This window comes from Enhydra lutris, unplaced genomic scaffold (genome assembly GCF_002288905.1).
Source record: "Enhydra lutris kenyoni isolate GAN:26980312 unplaced genomic scaffold, ASM228890v2 scaffoldscaffold19, whole genome shotgun sequence".
NCBI classification, from domain to species: domain Eukaryota; kingdom Metazoa; phylum Chordata; class Mammalia; order Carnivora; family Mustelidae; genus Enhydra; species Enhydra lutris.
This window is the reverse complement of record NW_019154103.1, coordinates 14728137-14752974: the sequence shown is the minus strand read 5'-3', so window position 1 is coordinate 14752974 and position 24838 is coordinate 14728137.

Below are 24838 nucleotides of genomic sequence, written 5' to 3'. Positions count from 1 at the left end.
TAAAAACCTCCATGTTTCTGAAATTCCTAAAAATTCAGCAAAATCTCATTAGCTTGATCTTGGTATTTTAAAACTAGTTCTAATTTGAAGAGTGATTCCCAAGTCACCTAAATTACATTATCTGTACAAATACGAAAGTTGAAAATTTGGTGCGTGTGCAGTCTGCCTCTAGAAACAGCTAATATCAAGCAACTGTTTTTAAAACTCTGAAAACAGAGTTAGCTCACAATTTGTAAGGCACCTAAAAAAAGCAGAAAGGAAGAGGATAAAGTTCTCTTTACATTTTATTTTTTTCCTGCAACTCTTTTTTCTAATCTCTTGTCAAATAGTCATTTATGTCTAAAGCAAATGGTTTGCCTAAAGGAGAATCTCTTTACGTGTTTGCCTCACTCACTGAAGATCAAATAATGTTGAATTTATGTATCTTTAATTCACAGGTGTTTCTCCTGGGTCTCTGTTATTTTAGATCATTAGAATTTTACTTTCTTAAGGTAGAAATAGCACAGATGTATTTATATGGATGGAAAACAGACTTCAGTTTTATCTCATAAAATCAAACTTTTAATCTTTTTTTTTTTTTTTTGAAACCAGGGTCGTCTTCTACCACTTTATCTTGATAGCACTTGAATGAGCCAATGAACTTAGACTCAAGGAGCCTTGGTCTTCTTTGAATCTTACTTTGTTTTTCTTTTCTACTTCCATCTAATGAGTGGCCAGATCTGACTTTTCTTTTGCAACACTTCTCATTGCTTTCTATTTTTGCAAGGCCGTTTTCACAAACCAAGTTCATGTCCTTACTGTCTAATACCTGCAAATGTGGTGATGGTGTTTCTGTTCACAACCCCAGTTTCAATTTCTTCTGCACATCCCCTCTAGAACACCGATTAATTTAACTTCTTGCTCAAGAACCAGTAATGAGTCTCATTTTGAAAATCATACTTGAGTTCTTGGAACTCAAGGGTCTTTACAAGCTGACCCCAAAACTACGTTTCTAGAGTTATTTCCACTTAAATTTACCATAAATGCTTTAGGAAAACTGCACAATAATGTTTTTGGTATATGATATGATTTTTCCTATAGGTCACCTTTGCTCATGGTATTTGAAAATAACCTTTAACAATTCCAGATATATGAGCATATATAAATTACCTTAAGTTTCTATGGATCTGGAATATAAGCCCAAGACCAGAAATCTTGTTTTAACCACCATGACATTATGCATCTATATTTGTTTAATGCTCAAATGAATGAATCACACCATTTTTTCCCCTAATAAATGACAACACTGTAGCATCCTGGGAGTGAACATTTTGGGTTAAATCTATTTAAGAAAAAAACCCCTATTGTCTACCTAATAAACTTTTGAGGTAGTATATAGAATGAATAAGAGGATGGACTCTGGCCATTGATCACCAAGATTCAAATCCTGCCTGCTACTTGCTCGCTCCTTAATCTTGAGCACATTATTGAACTTCCTTCTGTCCTTAATTTAGAAATGCTATCTATCGCATGTTTATAAGGAGGATTAAATGAGCTAACATATGTAAAGCACTTAAAATAGTATCTGAAACTGCAAATTAATAGAAAAATAAAGATAGTTATTAAAAATATAGCAAACAAATTTTAGAATGCCAAAATTTAGAAATCTAAAGACCAATGTTCTCTCTTACCTCTTTAACTTGATTTGTATCAAAAAGATTTCTTTTTGTATCAAAAAGATTTCTTTGCTGGATACATTTCCTACAATCCTTTTGCAGCCTTTGGGCATTATAAAATGAGAAGACCCTTTCTCATTGTAACCCCAGTGAAAGAAGATACGTGACTGGGGGTAAGCTGTCCCTTGAAGGCTCCACAGCCAAAATTGCTTCTGGTGACCCAGAGACTTTATCCACATGTTGCCATAGTCTTTGAGAATGCTGAAGGTCAGAAGGATCGAGAACCTTGAAAAGAATTATAATAGCTAATTAAAATAGTTAAACTTGTTGATCAGTAATACATGCCAGTCTCTGTTTTAGGTATTAATTATTTCAGCTCCTTTGAGTCTGATAATCAAATGAAGTAGACACCATTGTAACGAATCCCTCTTTTTTGAATGAAGAAACGGAGATAGAGAGGGAGTAAATAACTTGCTCATAGTTGTATAAACAGAAAGTAATGGAACCAAAATTTGAACTGAGAAGTCAATCAGTCCAATTTCAGGCAAACCCCTTCTCTCACCACTTTAACCACTAAGCATTTTACTGCCCCTTGATAGCTAGTATAAATACTTACCTCTTGCATTAGTTTACTTGGGCTACCATAAAATGCCACAGACTGGGTGACTTAAACAACAGAAATAAATTTTCTTACAGTTCTGGAGGGTAGAAGTTCAAGATCAAAGCTGTCTGCAGGTTTGGTTTCCTCTGAGGCCTTTCTCTTTAGCTTGCAGGTGGCTGCCTTATTGCTGTGTCCTCACATGGTCCTTTGCTCACATGTCTCTGCTATGTTCTATGTGTTCAAATTTCCTCTTCTGATAAGGACACCAGTTAGATTGGATTAAGGACCACCTTCCTTAAGGGTTTCATTTTAACTTAGTCACCTCTTTAAAGATCCTGTGACCCAAATACAGTCATATCCTGAGTACTGGAAGTTAGGGCTGTAACATATAAATTTTGGAAGGGTATAGTTCAGCTCTTCACACCTCTGAAATCTGTGACCCCAAAAACCCATTTCTAGAGTGTGTTACATTTTAAAAAAATAAGCTTCAGGCAAAAAATTTCAGTCTTTTATCATACTTCTTTCAGTTAATAAGCATCTGATAATTTTGTCAACACTAACACTTACTTATCTCCTGTCCTTTTCTGTCTTCGAACATTCCTAATTCTTGGAAACTTCTCACAGTTTTATCCCATATGGCACTCTCATCTGTCTCTACCTGTCTCTGCTGTTTTGCTTGCTAGATCCCATCTTCTCTCAATGAGTGGAGGTTCTGGGAGAAAAGTTGTTTGTTTGTCCCTAGTTCTCTTTTGAGAATTTGCATGTACTTAGTTCCCTTTTTTTATACACTTTCCTACATGACTGGCAAAGAGGGAGAAGGAAGGGTGTGGATCTTCTTATGTTCATAGCCTCTATCCCACGACAGTAGCCTTAATTGAATACTTGCTCTGAGCAAAGCACTGTGAAAAAGTGTTTTAGATCCATTCATATTTTCAGTTTCACCTGAGTTTTATGTTAGCTAAATTTATTACCCCCATTTATAGATTATGATCCTTATTTGCTGATGTTTAAAGAGATTATCTTAGTTACTAAGTGTCACAGAGCTAGTAAATGATAGAGATGGAATTTACACTTCAGAGGTTGGCTTCTTAACCCTGGTGATACATAGTGGCCTGGCTTTTATAACTGATAGACGTTTATCATTGTATTTGACATCACTGAGCAATTAATTTCTCTCTATAATGGTGAAAAATTTGTAGAAACTCATTTAAAGGGAATTATTCCAATTATGTAAGTGTAACACTTTCATCTTCATGATTATCAGATATTAGAGTGTGGAGATTACCAAAATGAACACCTTTAAGTTGCAAAATGACTGCATGTTAAGAAATTCATACCTATTTGTAAAAAGTCCCTCATAGAGCCCTTGGGCTGCATGCAGGTGCTAAACATAAACGGAACCCTGATAGGCTCTGAGAAAAAGAATCCCATGTTCCAAGTAGAAGTAGGAAAGCCAAATATTGCACTGATTCTGGCTCTGGGAAAAGTACATACTGTTATATTCCGGCACATCAGAATTTTCCAGGGATGTGCCTGGTGTCTTGGAATTAAGCCAATGTGATTTTCCTGCCATCTAAGTCTTGCTTCTTTATAGGTCTCTGTGCCATGTTCATTATGTAAATCATAGCTTCCTGTCCCTGAATTGTGAGACTTTTCTCTTTCTCTATACAAATGGAAACACCCTCACCATTTTCCAGAATCTTGCAGATATAATCATCATTTGTCCCTTTATAGCTACAGGCTTTACTTTATACAAATGTATGAAGGAGAGAACTGCTGAAGGGAAGTTGTTCATACATACCCATACTCTTCAATAATTATTATTTCTTTTATTTATTGATATTAAAATCTAAATAACAACCCCTAGGCTGTTTAATTTTGGCAGAGAGGGGAATATTTTATTTTTTTATTGGTTTGCTTATACTTAGAAACTTAGACACAGGCTTTAAAAAATTATGATGTTGTATATAATTCTCAATTTAAAATACATTTTACTGGTCCTCAATCTTAGTTCAGTCTGACAAATCCTTTTAGGATCCTTGGAGAGATATTGTAATTTCTTAATCAGTTTAGAAAAACCAACAAACCCCACATCAGCAACTCAGTAAAAATAGAAATTAATAATATGAAGAATCTACCTAAAAACTACCATACCTATGATTTTTAAAATGTCATTTAATTAGAATAAAACGTAAATATTGATTTATTTTCATTGAGACTTGGGGTTAGTTTTTAGTATGAAAGACTAATAGCATCTAAATAAAGTAATATATGAATGATTACCATTTTATATAAAATTAAAAGAAGAAGTGGGTTATCTAGGTTATAAGGAGCATGTATCCAGTTGATATAAAGACATTGAGAAAAAATCTTCATATTGCCTAAATGACATGATGAAATGATGGCTGACTCTCAACTTTAGAGAGAGAGAGGAGTCTTTTAAAGTCAATGATAAGGGGCAAATTCTTTAATTCTGGTCATAATGAAGATTTTTGATAGGATTTAAATATCTTGAAAATCCTGAACCTTATTCTCTGTAAATTTATATGATCTTACTTATAATTACTAGTGAATCACTTCTGAAGACATATTTATACCCATTATTTTTGATGATAGTCCGTTATCCAACCAGGAAGTTTAGGAATTCAGCAAGTTTAGGAATGCAGGCATACTACAAAGTGCGAAATAGGGCAGAGAGGGGAATAATATGGCCATAGTAGCTGGCTTGGAGAGCCATCAAAAAAGCCTGTAAGATGGATGGGTGGCTCTCCAAATTCTGATTAGAAATTCCAGTGTAGATTAATGGGGACCTGACTGAAATCAATACATTTCTTTTGAAAATTGGCAGTGGGTTTTATGTTGAAGGTCCCCAAGATCATCCGCACGCTTGAGGTTTGAAGGACACGTAGGGCTCGGAAAAGCTGTCGTATTCAAAGTGATGGTTTATTTCAGTGAAGGGATATAGATTAAAATCAGCAAAGTGAAAAAAGCTTGTGGGGCAAAGTCCAGGGACTGGCAAACTTCTGGGGTTTCCTTCCAGTGGATTTGGATAGGAATGTACTTAATGCTCTTGCAATGATGTGTAACAGAATATGTGAAGTGTTGCCAGCGAGGGATCCTCACTCAAACCTTGGTGACCAGAGTTTCTACTAGGGATGTGTCATATAGGTATCCTCATGACTGACCTCAGCTAGTCAGACTTCAGAGCCACCCTAGATCAAACTGAAATAAGAGTAACCCAAGGCTTCAGTCATTAAAAAACATTCTTTTTTTTTTTAATTTTATTTTTTATAAACATATAACATATTTTTATCCCCAGGGGTACAGGTCTGTGAATCGCCAGGTTTACACACTTCACAGCACTCACCATAGCACATACCCTCCCCAATGTCCATAACCCCACCCCCCCTCCCAACACCCCTCCCCCCATCAACCCTCAGTTTGTTTTGTGAGATTGAGAGTCACTTATGATTTGTCTCCCTCCCAATCCCATCTTGTTTCATTTACTCTTCTCCTACCCCCTTAACCCCCCATGTTGCATCTCCTCTCCCTCATATCAGGGAGATCATATGATAGTTGTCTTTCTCCGATTGACTTATTTCGCTAAGCATGATACCCTCTAGTTCCATCCACATCAAGACTCCACTCCAAAACTGCTAGAACTTGTACAGGAATTCAGTAAAGTGTCAGGATATAAAATCAATGCACAGAAATCAGTTGCATTTCTCTACACCAACAGCAAGACAGAAGAAAGAGAAATTAAGGAGTCAATCCCATTTACAATTGCACCCAAAACTATAAGATACCTAGGAATAAACCTAACCAAAGAGACTAAGAATCTATACACAGAAAACTATAAAGTACTCATGAAAGAAATTGAGGAAGACACAAAGAAATGGAAAAATGTTCCATGCTCCTGGATTGGAAGAATAAATATTGTGAAAATGTCTATGCTACCGAAAAAACATTCTTATCAGGCAGAATATTCCCAGCATTCAGAGATTATCTCCCAGCAGCCAGGCCAAGGGCCAGTTTTAAGACAGTTTTTCCTTTGGAATGGGCAGGGTTTGAAAAGCCTGACCCTGATAAGTTTATAGCTACAGAATGGTAGATATATAGGTTATTTCCCTACAATTTTATTCAAACACATTTTCTCAGAGTAATTAAAAGGAAATTGTAGGGTTCATGATAATAAGAGTTCTAACTGTGGAAAAAACTACTGTTCTGAATCTTTTATTAATGGAGAGTTTAGTAAATCATTTAGAGTTCTAGAAGGAGATCCATGTAACTCAGTATCCTTTAATAAAGGAAAGGGTACATTTTACATCAAATCAACTATTCGTATCTTTTTTTTTTTTAATATTTTATTTATTTGACAGACAGAGATGACAAGTAGGCAGAGAAACAGGCAGAGAGAGTGAAAGGAGGAAGCAGGCTCCCTGCTGAGCAGAGAGCCCGATGTGGGGCTCGATCCCAGGACCCTAGGATCATGTCCTGAGCTGAAGACAGAGGCTTTAACCCACTGAGCCACCCAGGTGCCCCAACTATTCGTATCTTTTTGACACAGATAGATAACACAAAGTTGGTATCATTTTGTTTGCTTAGTAACCAGTGATAGACGAGTTGCCTCTGTGGTTAAATTAAAAGTAATAATAAAACAGTGCTCAATTTTATTTTTTTATTATTTATTTATTTTTTTAAAAGATTTTATTTATTTATTTGACAGATAGAGATCACAAGTAGGTAGAGAGGCAGGCAGAGAGAGAAGAGGAAGCAGGCTCCCTGCAGAGCAGGGATGTGGGGCTCCATCCCAGGACCCTGGTATCATGACCTGAGCCGAAGGCAGAGGCTTTAACCCACTGAGCTACCTAGGCGCCCCAACAGTGCTCATTTTTATATGGTGAAATATGCATCTTAAATTAGATTTCCCCAAATCTCAATATAGCTACTGAATATAATTGAATATTTCATTAATATGTTACTCTATTTTCACCAATGTTATCTCTGGAAAATAAACATATCTGTCACCTCTAAGAAAAAAAAATTATTTTTCTTTCATATGAATTCATATTTTTTGGGAAAAGCCAGAAGAACAAGATATAGAACCTCAATGGTTTCAAATAGGAGTATAGTATTTTTGTAATGAGCACTGACTTATAAGTCTAACCCCCAGAGATGCACACAGGTATATCATCCAGCTGTAAATGTCTAAATGTGTAATGGAATACGAGGTCTAATTTCTAAATTATTTGTATTTGGATGATGCATTGCTCATTGATAAATGCAGCTGAAGCAAAAAAAAAATTCAAGTTTTTTTTTAAATGTTGGTCATACAATGCATTATATTAAAGCTTTTAGATAAAAGGCAAAAATATTATCTATTGTGATATTATTGGGGAAAGATAAAGGAATGAAGGAACATGACCATTTTTATTTGTTTGTCAGCTTTCTTAGTTTTTTAGACCCTTATAATCTCTTTCAGTTTTGGAACAAACATATCACGTGTGACAGAGTATCAGTGGTTAATATTAGAATCAGGGTATCATGAGAAATGTATAGTAGAAGCAGGATACTATTACTTTTTGCTAATAACTCATGCTGGCAATAATTAGCTCTAACATAAAAATAATAGAAGCTATGCATACCTCTCCATGCACACTTTGGAGGTTCTTTTCTCAAAAATGGTTTGTTCAGTTAAATCTCAGTAACAATAGACTTAACACCCTTCATTACAAATTCAAAGTGGCATATATGTACATATATTTTAAAATAGCCAGGCTGCTTATGTTGTTTCAAAAAACAGTAGAACTTGAGTTGACACAAAAGAATATGACTGGTTATAATTATATCATAGCTGGAAAAGGAAATGTGATAATAGTTTTTTGACAAAGAGCAGAGCAACTAAAGATAGTTCTAGATTCCACTTCAATTTAGGATGTAGTGATGGGAATGGATTGCCACAATTGCCACATTTCTCCAAATAAAACTTTCCTAAGATAAAACCAAAACTTAAGCCCAAGAAATCCTGAGCTCAGAGCTTAGAGAAAGATTGTTAAATGTCAGTTTCAGGTAAGGAAATAAAGATAGGCATTAGTGATCCATAGAACATTTCTTAAGGATGCCCCTGTCAAAAGTCCATTTTACCACTGCCCTATGGTTCTTACTAGTTCGCCTTCTTTTAGAAGTTGTTTTTCTCATCAAATTTGACAATTTTAGAGAGACAAATGACAATTTGATTGACAGCTTGACATTGCAAGATAAACTAATTCATTTTTGGAATAAATTCAATGTCCAGTGGCACAGAGGCTTCATATTGAATATGTCAGAACTTTGTTCTTGTTTAATAAGTGCTTATATTTGTATAATTAATAATAACCTAGAAAGATAGAATAAGTCAGAAGAGTTTTATGATAACTTATTTTTTGTGACAGTTTCTTAAATTTGGGTATTTTTAAAAATCTAGGGTCAGTTCAAACTCTATTCTTAAGTAGTGCTTTCTGAAGTAGTTTTCACTGGAAGACATCCCAATTTGCTTTTTAAGGAATCCAGATTTTCAAAAGTATAAACGTACAATGATTTTATTTTTGAAATTCAAATGTAACATACAAGTCAGTTTACTTTTAAATGGAGACTTGCCTTCCCATTAGAGAAGCTAGATTGATAAATAAAATCTATTTTTTTTATTTTTTTATTTTATTTTTTTATTTTTATTTATTTATTTGAGAGAGAGACAGTGAGAGAGAGCATGAGCGAGGAGAAGGTCAGAGAGAAGCAGACTCCCTGTGGAGCTGGGAGCCTGATGCGGGACTCGATCCTGGGACTCCAGGATCATGACCTGAGCCGAAGGCAGTCGTCCAACCAACTGAGCCACCCAGGCATCCCAAAATCTATTATTTTATTATCCGCATTCCCCAGGGTAAAGTATAACTCAAGTACGTGACACGTAATTTTGCGAAAACTGTGTAATCATAAAAATTACAATAGCTACCTTCTCATACTTCCAAATATGGAAGATTAGCAAAACAATAGCAAAAATTCAATTAAATTCAAGTCATACTTGTTGAGATCTAACTTAATGGAAAACACAGTATTATATCTTTTGAATGATACTAGAACAACTGAAGTGTTCCAGTACAAAGGAATTAAAGATTTTATCATGGCAGGTAAACATAACAACTGTTGTTATAAGTTGAGGCAATGAAGCATCCAAGAATTCTTATGAAAAAGAGGAAACTAGTAATGAGCTCAAAGATATGGAGACAACTCCATCAAGGAAGTGGTGAGAAAAACCAGTCTTAAGTGATGGGTACAATTTGGATAAATGGAGAGAAGAAAACAAGGGCTTTGGGGAAAATCATAAAGAAACAAGAAGGTTGAAATAATCAAGTTAGGGCCATAAGGATGTCTGCAGTATTAGACATCAACACTTTGCAGACTTGGACTTGGCTCTATTGAATTAATAAGGAATTCCATAGAGCACAGTTTTTTGTACTTTCAAATTCTGAAGAAAATCTGAGTATTGTGTTTATGTTCCTGCTACATTTAGACTCTCATGTCTCCTTTTCAATGTACTTTGACCCTAAATATGTGGATGCCTAATGATAATGTTAGGATTTAAGGAAGCCATATCTTGAAAGACATCGGAAGGAAATTAAAATATCTATTATCCTAAATTTTATCCTAAAATTTCTAGAAATACTGCAAACTTGAAGAATAATGGAAAAAATGTAGCAAGAGTTCTTACTGGAGGGCCCCTATTCTGTCCTTTTCAGGAGGCTTTCAGGTGGCTTTCCATTCTGATACCCCAACACAGCTATTCTCAATATATCTACTCTGCTCTATCTTCATGTCCTGATGACATTTGTGATAAGGAACAATAAGGTATTAATTCATTTCCATATGTTCACAAATCAAAGGATTATATTCCTGCTGGTGAGTCATTTCCAGAGTAGTTAACTGGAGTTTGGGATCAGGGTCTGGAAATACATTAAGCTTCCTTAAGTAAATGGCTTGTTTCTTTAGCTGTTTTTTCAGTTGTAAATCCTGGTGGCTCCAAACAAGATATGATGGATGGAAGTGAAAAAGTAGATTGTTCTAGAATTTATTAAGGTGGGATGGATGAAATGAGAGAAGAGAGAAGGAAATAAATCATACCAGAGGTTTGTTATGGTAAATCAAGGCATAACCAGCACTTCAAAATGTTTCCTGTGGTTGCAAACTGCCACTTTATATACATTGCATATAGTATAGAGGATAGAAGTCTCTCAAATAGAGTGTCTGGATCTGAACTCTTAACTTGACCATTACCTAACTATATTCGGGGCAAGTTACATAAACCTCTTTTTCTGTAAAATTAGAAATTCTTAGTACGTATCTCAGAGTTGTGCTGATTAGTAACTCTGAAGTGTATACTGGTAGGTACTTGATAGATATTTAAAGTTGTGCATGGCTTATAGTGAGTACTCAATAAATCCTAGAAATTATTATTCAGTAGATATTATTATTTCCATTATAGTTTGGTGACTTTATAATTCTAAAATATTACAGAATTAGAATCATCATGTCCACTGATCTTTTACAGAGTGCCATATTGGAGACATTTGAGCTATGTTTACATACCTAAGTGGTTTGTAATTTACAATAGTATAGCAGCTGGTTCATAGAATATCAGTAGTAAGAGTATACTATAACATTACTTCAGAAAGATAGAATGGGTGGAGTTAGCAGACAGAATCATGGAAAGAAAGTTGTGATCACTTTGGGCATAGGTCGTGTTTAGTAATCCATGTGACATCTAACCTTAATAGATGAGACAAATATTTTTAGTTGAAAATGTTAAAGGTTAATAAAAATTAATAGTTGCAGGTTAATATAAATTAAATTGGAAGGTTAAAATAAGAGATGTCAGAACCTCACACATGCTGCAATCAGTGGAAGCACTTTAGCATCCCAGAATCTCTATCAGCATACAATTTGGCAAATAGAATGTGCTTGCTATGAAAATTCACCTTTAAGGTAAATGCCCTAGCTCCTTCTTCCAAGAAATTGCTATTTTTAAAGTATTCTTATGCAGAAATTCCAGAGCCGTTGCAAATTACAAACACCATCTCTGTGCTGGTAGAAGACATCTAATAACCCTTTCACCCTTTGCTTCTTTTGGTGTGCATAAAGGAGATATTTACAGTACTCAATGTAACGAGTGTGAATCTTAGAAAGACTCAGACCATTTGATTTTCCAGGGTGGGTGGCTGAGAGGGTTTCTATGAATTTACTTAAGTGTTTCCTTTTCTAGTTGAATTAGGAACCAAAATAAATTGTGGTGGACATCACTATGATTTATTAGTATCAGATTCTCCTTTTTCTCCTTAAGAAAGGTCATACTTTTCAGTTACCTTGCAGTTAGGAGGACTAGTTTCTGATTTTAACCAGTGCAACATGAGCAGAAGTCACGTGTGAGGCTCCTAGTCTGAGGCTGCGCAAGGTCCTGCTGGCATCTCTAGACTCTCTTCTGTCTGAGGAATTTTGGAAGCGACCCCTGGGATCCTAAGGGATTGAGATGGTAAACCACAAAATGAGATTAGCCTAGATTTCCAGGTTTTTTATTGGAAAATATCTGTGTCAAGAGTTGCCTGGGTTTGTAGAAGGCTTAGCATAATGGAAAAAATAAACTTTTATTGTGTTAAGCCACCGAGATCTTGAGCTTATTTGTTATCACAGGATAGCCTTTCATATCTTAAGTAATGTGGAGGGTTAAATAATTACTTACTATAGAAAAAAGCGATTTTTGTTAAATATATCTTCAGTTTGGGGATGATTAAATTACTCACATTCAAAGGAAAAAAATACCAAATAAGCAAAAACTTAGAATCATGCTATCGCTTTATCTATATATCTTCATTCTCCCATTGCTTTCAAATTATTAGTATTGTATGTACGGGTGAAGCAGGGAAGCAGAATTCAGGCTGCTAAGAAAAGATGAGTTTCTATTTTTTATTATTGATTCTTTTTTTTGTTTTGTTTTGTTTTGGGGACGGGAGCTAAGATTTCCCTCATAATCCATATTTTAGATAATTTTCCACCTTGCTAAAGATTATTTTGTGTTTCTGCAGTTTGTAAAAGAAAACTGCTTCAAACCCAACATGCTAAAATGTAGTTACTTAAATTAAAGAGACAAAAGGAAGCCGAGAACAGGAATTACTAAATACTTGTTCCCTTGTCAAGGAAATTTTAGAAACTAGTGCAGAGTGAGTGGTGTAGGGTGTATGTGTGGGGTGGACATTTGAAAGAGGGAAGCAGGAACTATTTTGTTGGCATCACCAAAAAGTTGGTTCAAAGTGGCTCATAGTTCATTTCATTTTTTTTCTGTACAATTAATGCCTTTGTTATTTCTATTCTCCCCAGAAGATGTGCACATATTAATATACTTGACTTAGGTTGCTTGTAATGACCAGTAAGTATGGTGTGGCAGATTTCATTTTCTAGAGAGAGTTGCACCAGCATATATTTCAGCCCATGTGCTTTTCTTACAATGTAACATTGATACTCTGCCACTGGAGGTAGGTTCCATGTTCTTCCCCACCTTGAGCCAGGGCCAACCTATGTAACAACTGCTTCTACCAAGAGAGGCTGAAAGTGATGCAGCAGGACTACAGAAGCTAAGTCATAAAAGGCTTCTGTGTATATCTCTGAGGGATGTATGACACAGGAAGCCATGTAGGAAGTATGGCTGCCTTAAAGCTCCTGTAGAGACAGGATCTCTAACTGTTCCAGCCCCAGCTCTGCAAGTCTCAGGCCGGGCATCAGACGTAATGGGTAGGTGAGCCTCCAGATAACTTCAGAGCTTAGTCTTTGAGCAGTAATAGGCAAGCCTGACTTCACACAAAGCCCTGACAATCCTGTGGTTTCATGAGGAAAATACATGTTATTGTAGTTTTAAGTCAAGTTTTAAAAAATTAATTTTCATTGAGATATTTCTGTTTGATTATATTAATCATGTTATTTGAGATGTAATTCACATGCCAACAGCTTCACAATTTAAAGTATAAAGTTCAGTGGTTCAGTATATTCACAAGTTTGTGTAACCATCACTGCTATTTAATTTAAGAACATCTCATCATCAGAAAAAGAAACCCTTTATCCATTAGCAGTCATTCCCCATTCTTCTCACCCTATCCTCTAGGAAACATTAATCTCTTTTCTATTTCTGTGGATTTGTCTATTTTGTATATTTTATATCAATGGAATCATACAGGATATGGCCTTTTTGTGGCTTGTTTCTTTAACTTAGCATAATGTTTTTAAAGGTCATCCATGTTGTATCAGATACCAATATTTCACTCATTTTATGACTGAATAGTATTCCATGATATATCCCATGGTATGGATAGACCACATTTTTATTTATTTTATTTTTATTTTTTATAAGTTAATGGACATTTGGGTTGTTTTAATTTTTTAGCTGTTTGAAAGTCCAATTGTCAGGTCATATGGCATGTGTATGTTCATTGCCTTGAGGCACTGCCAACATATTTTCCAAAATGGCTGTATCATTTTACATTTTCATCAGCAATATATGAGGGTTCCAATTTCTCCACATCCTTACCAGCAGTTGTTAATGTTTGTCTTTTTTATTATAACCATCTTAGTGGGTGGGAAGGAAGTTGCTGGTTTTGGGGTCCTTTGTTACATAGTCATGCTAACTGGAACATATGGTTTGAATGAAAAAATGCCAAATTAGAAATCAGAAGACATGAGTTCAAGTACCATCTTTGTAGCTTGCAAATTGACCTTTGCAAGTTATTTGCCTTCTGAGCCTCACTTTTTTCATTTACATGATGAAACTATTTCTTTCAGTTCTCAATTTCTTTCAGTTTTCTTTTCCTTACCATTTAAGTCAACTTATCTAAGTATCCGTTGTGATTTAGGTAAACTTTGCAATGGACATTTATCTTTGGCATGAAGGTACACATGGATTAATTTCATTTTTTAAAAAAATTAATAGAAATTAGTCTAATTAATCAATGGTCAACTACATGTCTTGATTACAGAAAAGATTGATGTAATGATAAATATTTCACACTTATTTATTTACTTATTTATTTTAAAGATTTTATTTATCCATTTGACAGACAGAGATCACAAGTAGGCAGAGAGGCAGGCAGAGAGAGAGGAGGAAGCAGGCTTCCCACGGAGCAAAGAGCCCAATGTGGGGCTCAATCCCAGGACCCTAAGATCATGACCTGAGCTGAAGGCAGAGGCTTTAACCCACTGAGCCACTCAGATGCCCCAATATGTCACATTGTAAGCCAAGGTGAATGAGAGTTTTTATATGGGGTCTTTGGACTTGTTACCTGAATAACTTGAGCCGTATAGACTGATACAACATGACAGACAAATTGACTTCTGGAAAGTAAACTCAGCTAGCTTCCATTGTCCGTTTGGATCCCATTACCCTTAGAAAGAAATTTATGGAACCATTTTATGCTTCATGGCCAATACATTGATAGGATCAGTTGGATGTTGTCAAGAATTTGAGGTTATATCACAGAAAATCATTCAGTGTTTTCACTGACCGTTTAAAATAGGTGCATTAGTAATAAATACATGTCATTCAAGCAAAGTCATCTCAGTTGAAGTCCTCAACATCATGGTACAGTATAACCTCCCTTTGATTATTCATTGTTTGAAACTTCAAAAGGAAGATGGATCCAATATAAAATAGTAACCTGAAATTTTTATCTTATTCATTTAATCTGCTTTATACACTTTGACTTGCCTACACAATCATTCAGTTGATTGGGTACACTTTAAAGGAAAAAAAAAGTCAAAAAACAATATTTTTTGGCCTACATAAGAAGAAAATTTTACTTTTTAAAATTTTTTTCATGTATGACTAACATGTCTGTAACCTATGTCACTGAGAAAGAACGGAGGAAAAGGAAGTGAAATTGTACATGCAGTGTTCTTAAAGAAACCTGATGTGTTTCCGCTTGTGCACATGAGCTTCAGAAAGATGACTTTGTTCTGTTCTATTTCTCCATAACACTTGGAAGAGTACTCTTCATAGAATCATTTCTTTATCAGTATCAGTTAAATGATAAATATTTAATCTTAGAATACGAAAGATTTGCCTACACTATACAGGTCATAACACAAAATATTTAGTTTTACATCTGGAGTTTTGTGCACTTAAGTCCGTAATCGTGCACTTGTTAATTATTAATTAAAACCCTAACTATACATATTGTTGGAGTGGTTAAAAAAGGTGATATGATCCTATAAATATAGCGTAATGTAGTGGAATACCATTCATTTGAGAAGTTGCAGTCATGGGTGCCTGGGTGGCTCAGTTGTTTAAGTGTTTGCCTTGAGCTCAGGTCGTGATCTGGAGGTCCTGGCATCAGGCCCCTTGCTCAGTGGGGAGTTTGCTTTACCCTCTACCCTCAACCCTTGCTCACGATCTCTTTCTCAAATAAATAAATAAAATCTTAAAAAAAAAAGAAAAAGAAGTTGCTGTCAGATGCCAAACTTCTGCTTAAAAATGTCTTTTTAGTGGCAAGTTGCTTGTTAGGCATCAATTCAGAGACTTGGGGTGGATCAATCTGAGTGAAATCTTAAGTATAGACTTATACTTTATTTACATATATTTAGAATGAGTATGTAGACACAACAAGACCATACAAGGAAAGATTGGGTATATTCCAGTTAGATCCCTGAGGCTCTTACGTATGGCTCTATTCAGTTCTGGGTTAGCTGAGCTCCCTATAGGGTAGCTCAGAGTGTTGGCCTGTTTTTGTTTTTGTTTTTGTCCAGGGTTGCCCAGGTTACATGGTGTGTTACATTGTACCTCAAAGTATAAGGAAGACTTAAAACTAACCATTGGGAATTTATCCTCTTACAACTTTAGAGAGATCCAAAATAGAATACACCTGCAGGAGAATGTAACTGAATCCCATTAAGCAATCATCTGCCAATATTTGAATTTTGAGAGGATGGTATTAAATGTCTTGTTAATTTGACTATGCTCGTAACACCAAGTTCTGAGATTGTGGTTGAAATAATGTTAAAATAAATATGAAATAACTCAAACTAGCATCAGAGACACATTGAAACATAAGTGAAAAACAGCACATGAATCTATCTAGCCAGTTTATATCACCCTAGAGATTTAGATAAAGAAAAACAAACATAACCTTTTCAGCTGTTTCTCACAGGGGAAAAAAAGAAATGAAACATTTGATTATAATTGTTTTAATGAGCTATGATTCAAAATGATGAAGTTGTAATGGTTTGGGTAAAAAATATTCTGTTAATGAGCTTTTATTTCTATCCAAATCTGTAAGATATAAAACTCTCCAAGGATAAAGTTTAGTGGCAAGGAAGTATTTACTTTCTGAAAATTAAAATACCTAATATTTATCTGCTCTATTTTCAACAAACATACTTATCAATTATTGGGATTAGCATAGAACACCAAGGATTTAAAGAATACAAAAAACCTGTACAGTGGACATAGAATATGTTTATGTTACTAGTTCCCACACTGAACTTTAGCTGTAAGGTAAATTCTTTGCCCGATATTTGGGAGTTGTAATTTATATCTGTTATTTTAATTGCAGGGAGTTAACAGAGTAGTCAAAAAGTTGTTCCACGTGAAACAGTAAAACTACCAGGTTCATTTAAAGTAGGGCATTATAAAATGATGCTTGTTTTGGATATCCACTATCACTTCTTACTAATGCATGTTTCCAAAAGGAATGCTATCTGAGGAAATGCTGTGTGGTGAACAGATGTCTCCTGGTGATTGCAACTTTTTAACATGACTCCAGATAAAACCCAGCAATGTAGGAATTAACAATGTTGTTATTACAAATTACAAAAGATTAAATATGAGCAATTTGTCTTCACATTAGAATTCTAACTAGTTGTCAATGAGAAACAGAAAAGATATTTTATCATCTCAAGAGTTTTATGAGTATTATGTTTTAATCTTCATTTTACTAGTGAGGAGACTGTGGCAATGAAGAATTAAGTAGCTTATGGGGCGCTGGCTGGCTTGGTCAGTTAAGAATCAGACTCTTGATTCCAGCTTAGGTCATGGTCTCAGGGTCCTAAGATCAGGTCCCACTCGTAGGTACTTTATTGAGCTGAAAATGAGTTAACAAAATGATGTTTCCAGTACATGTTTTTAAACTGTTTAGTACATGTATGAACCCATAGTTATTAAGTAGTATAAAATATATTTCTGAACTTTCCAGAATAATAACCACTTACTTATTCACTTAAAAAATATTTATTGAGTCTTTACTGTTATCTACCAGGATGTTCTAAGGACTGGGAATAAGATAGTAAATTCCTGCCCTAACTGAGTTTATAGTCTAGCATTATCATATTATACATATCATTCAGAAACTTGCTTCTCTCAAAATTGTGCTTTTAGTACTAATCCATATACACATAAATTAAGTTCTTCTGTATTTTCAGTTACTATACCATTATGTAAATACACCACCACTGATGAGTCTCACTACTCATAAACATTGAGGTATTTATCACTTTTGTATTACTGTTTTTTGTATCACTATTGCATCAAAGATCCATGTCTCTTTGTATATATGTGTGAGAATTTTTGTTTGATGTACATATTTATGTATTACTCAGGTTAAGCTCTTTGTCCTGTCATACAGAACTCTCTCTGAATCTCAGTGGCTTAACAGAAAAGAAATGTGTTTCTTGCTCATATAAAATCTGTTATGGATTCAGATGACTCCCCAGGGTAGCTTTCCTCCATGTGATTGGCTCAGCATTCCTCTGATTGCCTTGATCTTATGTTCCCTACACATTAGCATATGCTTCCAAGATCATCTTGGCAAGGCAAGTAGGAGCTTAAAGGTCTTATATTCACAATTGTATATCCAGCAACATGTGACATCCATTTCTGTTTCCCAGTTACTGGCCAGAGCTAGCCAGACCTAAAGACAATGGTACTGAGGACTATAATCCTTCTATATACCCAGAAAGAGGAAAGAATAGTTTATATTCATAACCTAGCGATGAAATTGTCTTGTTGTGGGGTAAACACATTCTGCATTTATAAGATATTGGTAAATTCCTCCCCAAAGCGATAGCTTCAAGTTTATATCCCCATCAGATGTACAAGAAAATCCCTGCTTCCCCAAAGATTCACCTGGGCTTTGATCCTGTTAGACTTTGTAATTTCTGGCCAAGCTGTTGTATGTATATTGTTATCTCATTATTTTAGTTTGCACTTCCCTGGCTACTAGTGAGGTTGAGCATTTACTAAAGGTTTCTGAAGTAAAAATCTATCTTGAGAGTTTGCCTTTAGGGAGGAAAGGAGTAAAATGGGAAATAAGAGGTGACTATGGAGGACTTGAGGTTTATCTGCACTGCTTTATTTCTTTAAAATATGACTTGAAAAAAGATACAGAAAAATGTGGGTGATTGTTAATTTTAAGTAAAGATATGTTAATAGGAGCCTTACTTCTTTTGAATCTCACATTATAAAACGAGTTTAACATTGTTTAAGTTTTATTAATATTTATTTATTTATTTATTCATTTATTTATTTTTATGTTATGTTAGTCACTGTACTGTACAGTCTTAGTTTTTGACATAGTGTTCCATGATTCATTGTTTGTGTATAATTTTAACATTTTTTTAAAAAAGATATATTTATTTATTTATTTTTATTTTTATTTTTTTTTAGATTTTATTTATTTATTTGACAGACAGAGATCACAAGTAGGCAGAGAGGCAGGCAGAGAGAGAGGAAGGGAAGCAGGCTCCCCGCTGAGTAGTGAGCCCGATGTGGGGCTCTATCCCAGGACCCTGGGATCATGACCCAAGCCGAAGGCAGAGGCTTTAACCCACTGAGCCACCCAGGCACCCCAAAAAAGATTTATTTATTTGAGAGTGCATGTGAGCACATGTGGGCTGTGGGTGCTTGAGTGGGGTGAGGGGTGGAGGGAGACAGGGAAAATCTCAAGCAGACTCCCTGCTGAGTGTAGAGCCTGACTCAGGGCTTGATTTCAGGATCCTGGGATCATGACCTGAAATGAAATCAAGAGTCAGATGCTTAACCGACTGAGGCACCCAGGTGCCTTACAAGTTTAACATTTTTTTTTTTTTAAGATTTATTTATTTGACAGAGATCACAAGTAGGCAGAGAGAGAGAGGAGGAAGCAGGCTCCCCGTGGAGCAGAGAGCCCGATGTGGGGCTCGATCCCAGGAGCCTGGGATCATGACCTGAGCCGAAGGCAGAGGCTTTAACCCACTGAGCCACCCAGGCGCCCCGCAAGTTTAACATTTTTAATTGTTTTTTTGATTCACAGTCTCTTGCTTCGATGGTTGGTGCTGTATTTTACTGCAACTCTGGTGACAAGACGTGTCTGGATTCCCAGTAAGTGCTCTTAAGACCTGATACCTTTGTCCAGCTTCAATTTAACTGAGCCTTTTGGGATTTGGCCATTAAGAGAAAGAACTCGTTTGCTCTAATTCAAGTGAAAGTGAAATCATATCTTGAGAACCCATAAATGTGAGATTCTCTAAGAGTAGAGATTATCTTTCTGAAGTCATAGCTGGAGAAGGAACATTTAAAGGGAAAGCAGGTCACTCTATTTGCCATCTTAAAAAAAAAACAAAACACATATTAGGGGCACCTGGGTGGCTCAGTGGGTTAAAAGCCTCTGCCTTCAGCTCAGGTCATGATCCCAGGGTCCTGGGATCGAGCCTCACATCGGGTTCTCTGCTCAGCCTCGAGCCTGCTTCCCCCCTCTCACTCTGCCTGCCTCTCTGACTACTTGTGATCTCTCTCTGTCAAATAAATAAATAAAATCTTTTTTTAAAAAAAGCTCTTAAAAAAACACGTATTAAATGATTTAAAATTTGGATAGTTCATGTAAGTAAATATTTTTAATGTCCTTTTGACTTACATGTGTGTCTTCAGAAGGAATATGTAACTACAATTTCAGCATTACAGGTTAATTCTGCTAATTGGGCTACTTCCCAGGTAAATATATTAGTTATTCTTTAGTCTTAAATATCTTGGTCACTGAGTTTGAAACCAAAATATACCTATCTACTTATTATTTTCCCTAGGGAATTTTAGTAATGGATTGATTTTTTTGTGAAACACACAGTCATACTGGTTGATTGGAAGAGTTTTCGTGTTTTTCACTAAGCAACATACCCTGAATTCTGACTCAATAGTTTACTCTGGCTTTTTATTTCTAGAGTTTCAATGTGTGTTGCCCACATCTGACCTGAAAAGCAAATTTGGCCTTACATCTTAGAGTTTTAAATAGTTAAAGGCACTGTGTTTTGGAGTTAAAATATTCTTTCTTTTTTTCTTATCTGTGAACATTCCCAGAGTTTAATTCTTGGCCATTTCTCTTTCCTTTTTATATACTTTCCCTGGATCAACTATGACTCATGGTTTTGACTTTCACTTCCATGTTGATGGCCCTCCTCTTCACAGAACTTCTTCTATTTATAATTTGGTTAGGTTCCAAAAGGTTGGTTTGAGTCTGTTTGCAAAGTGACACTTAAAATGAGTAACTGCTAACACCCTCTGATGGTACTAGGCAGAGTTGATTATTTTTTCCTCTCTTCTGGCTCATAGCTTTGTTTGAGTCATAAGAGAAACTTTTGTTCCATTTACCCCAGCTTCAGAGGTTGGTATCTCAGTTGCTTTTGGGACTTGTTCCCTTGGTGGACTGCCTATAGCTCCTCAGACTGTTTTAAACATATTAAAATTTGGGATCATTTTCTTTACAAATAAACTCTGCCTTTCTCCTTTCTATATAAAAAAATGATAGTTGAAGTCACCAGAACTCAAGGTCTATACCCTCCCATCATTGTAATCTCATACATCCATTTTCTTCAATTCTGTAGATTCTTTCCGTAAACTTTCTCTGATGTCTGTATATTCTTTGCCCTTACCCTTATGAATAAACTAGTTTCAAAACCAATGATCATGTGCTTTGAAGATTATAGCAGAGTACTTCCTCTTCTCAAGACCTCCAGAGCTCTTGTCTCACCTACACAGCCACTGCATGTGTATTCCTACAGCTTTACATGCTAGTCCTTGGCTCAGTGGTTGATACTGATCTGCAATTTATTATTAGATAACATTCAAAATCCTCAAAATGGCATCAAATTGCCCAATAATCTCGTTTCATGCTATTAGCTAAAATTTATTTCCTATCTTTCCAAAGGGAATCCTGCATTCCATCAAATTAAGACATTTCCTCACAGATGCAGCCTGAACACACTTTACTCCAAGCTTTTGCTCCTAGGACTAGCTCTGGATTAACATTTCCTCTTTCCTCATATAAATCTTGGTGGTGTTTCAAAATCCAACTTAAGCCTCAGTGCCTCCTGAAATTCTTCTTTGATGTCTTCTGTTTTCAATGATCCCCCATTTAAAAAATCTTTTTTATTATAAACATAATATAGACTTAAAATAGAAGGTTTTTAAATTTCAAAAAGCTTCAAAAAGTTGAAAAAATACATTATCTAATGTTAGATAAAAAATATTATCTAATGCTGCCTTGTTGACTTTGACTTTCATTATTATTATTATTTTTTTTAAGATTTTATTTATTTATTTGTTAGAGAGAGAGAGAGCATGAGCACAGGCAGACAGAGTGGTAGGCAGAGGCAGAGGGAGAAGCAGGCTCCCCGCTGAGCAAGGGGCCCGATGTGGGACTCGATCCCAGGACGCTGGGATCATGACCTGGGCCGAAGGCAGCCGCTTAACCAACTGAGCCACCCAGGTGTCCCTGACTTTCATTATTATTTTGATGATTCTCCTTTGGAGCTTGAGATCCACGTTCAGTCTCCTACCTTTAATTGCACACAGAACTTTTTTACCTAGATGGCCATAAACTCAAACATTACAATTTGGCATATTTTATTCTAGTCTTTTTAAAAAAATGCATTTTTATGTGTTTAATACTTTTATATTATAATGTTAGGAAAAACTTTAAATAAGACTTTGATGGCTATATATCATTCTAATATATAAATCTTCCTTACATTACACTATATTTATATATCTTTAATAACTTTCAATATTTGTTATTTCTTATTCTAAAGGGTACCAAAAAAGAGCATTTTTAGATATAAATCTTTATCCAATTTCAGATGTCTGTAGGTTAATCTTTTAGAAATGGAATTATTGGGTTGAAGGTATGAAAATTTTATATTTAAAAAAACTCACGTTGTCAAATTACTTTCAAGGGCAGTTTATTCATTTATAATCCCAAATCAAGATTCCATAAGACAGTGCCTGTATTTATTGTGATGGAATAGCGACTGAACAGTCTTTTTTTTTTTCCTAGTGAGATTTAAAAGGCTAAAGGTAATAAAACGTTAGGAAAATTATTTAATCTCTCTTGTCCCCAGGCTCCTCAGTAAAGTGGAGAATATAATAGGCTTTCCCTCATGGGTTTGTTATGAGGCTTTAATTTATAAAATATTTTGCATGGTGCCAATACAAAATGCATAGTCAACAAATAGTAGTTATTAGGATTATAAGTGCCAATGTATTACACAAATTATTATTCCGTTTATATTATTTTTACTTAGACTTCATACATTTGCTAGCAAGAAGGAGTTTCCAAAATGGTTTCTTTAATTTAACGTTAACAACTTGGGGGCATCTGCGTGGCTTAGTCAGTTAAGCATCCGCCTTCAGCTCAGGTCATGATCTTACGGTCCTGGGACTGAGCCCCATTTTGGGCTCCCTACTCAGTTGGGAGTCTACTTCTCTCTGCCCCTCCTCCTGGTTATGGTCTCTCTTGCTCTCTCTCTCAAATAAATAAATAAAATCTTTTAAAAAACGATGTTAACAACCTGTACATATTAAAAGTAATTTTAAATATAGATGACCTGAGGTTGCTTGGGTGGCTCAGTTGGTTAAGCGTCTGCCTACAGTTAAGGTCATGATCCCAGCGTTCTGGGATCAAGCCCAGTGGGGAAGTCTGCTTGTTCCTCTGCCCTTCACCCTGCTTGTGCTGTCTCTCTCTTTCTCTCAAATAAATAAATAAAATCTTTAAAAAAAAAAAATATATATATATATAGATGCCCCAAACAGTAAAATAGAACTCTTTTAAATTATTATAGGTTTCATTGCTATGTCACCCAGGCCAAATTTCTTCTTCCATTTGAAAAGTCTGTGAACCTCTAGCAGCACCATCAGTCAGCACCTCACCACTCTTCTTGTAGTAGTTCCACATGGAAACGTGGAAGTGTTAAAATTAAACTTCTGTTAAACTTCAGTGGAATATGATAGGGATGCATTTCTAGGTTTGTGGAACCTAAAGGTCATGCCATTTTAGAAAAATTTTTAAAGAAAATAAGAAAAATTGTGAATTTTAAAATTGCCAGCTTCCCTACCAGATTCTTGCGAAAAGATGGGAAGAGTGCTAAAATTACATTCACTTCTTGGGAAATCAGCTCATGCTCCTTTGAGTGCCCTGCTACACTTTGCAAAGTACCTTTCACACAATAGATGCTCAATACACATTTGTTGACTTGAACAGGAATTGAGACTTGAATAGAAATTACAGAATTATCACAGATGCTTTGATATTGTGTATAGATAAAATGTTAGCTGTATTCCCATGATCTGCATATAGCTGTGATGTAGAAATAGAAAGTTGCTGACAGCATGTTAAATATAAAGTACAAAATCCACCCTTGATTTCTCTTCTGACACCCCTTTGTAGCCCCTTGAGGTAAAAACTACAAAGAGAATATAGCCATCTCTGAGAAAACTTAATTTATTCCTGCTAGTCTCACAATTTGAGAGATCCACTCACTAAGTTCTTTTTTTATGTTCTTACTCTCTAAAATTATTCTAGTGGAAATAGAGAAGTTAGCTGCCAGTGTCATTGATAGAATTAAAACTGATCACAGATTTTAATCATAAGTAACAATATTTGAACTGTTAAAGAAAAGAGACTTGCTCTCTTCAATAAGGGACCACTTTTTTTTTTCCCCCCTTAAGTAGGCCTCAGGCCCAACATGGAGCCCGGTGTGGAACTCGAACTCATGACTGTAAAATTAAGACCTGAGCCGAGATCAAGACTCAGACACTTAGCTGACTGAGCCACCCATAAACCTGAAGGGACCACTTTTCAAACTCTTTCGACAACTTGGGACAACTGAAGAAACATTCCCCAGCAGGTTAAGCCCTGTCACTAGAAATAACAGTTGTTCTCATGTATCAGATGAAGTCCTGTTTGTAGTTTTGATTTGCTGAAGAACAACAAGAAGAGCAACAAAAATGAGGTGAACAGTGTTTACTGGTATATGCTAAATGTGCCCACTGGATTTAAGGATGAAACTACTTTAAATTGAGGGGAGTTGGTTTCTGCATCTGGCTGTGACTGCATTCTAACCGTAAAAGCTTCTTACTTTGGAAACAAAGGTTTTAGCAGGCTGCCCTGCTACTGTCCTAGTGGCTTTAATTGCTGCCCTTTCATAAAGTCCACTTCTTGTTTATCCCTTAACTGAGAGAACTTTAGTTTAAAGTACGTATCTGCATCTTCACAGC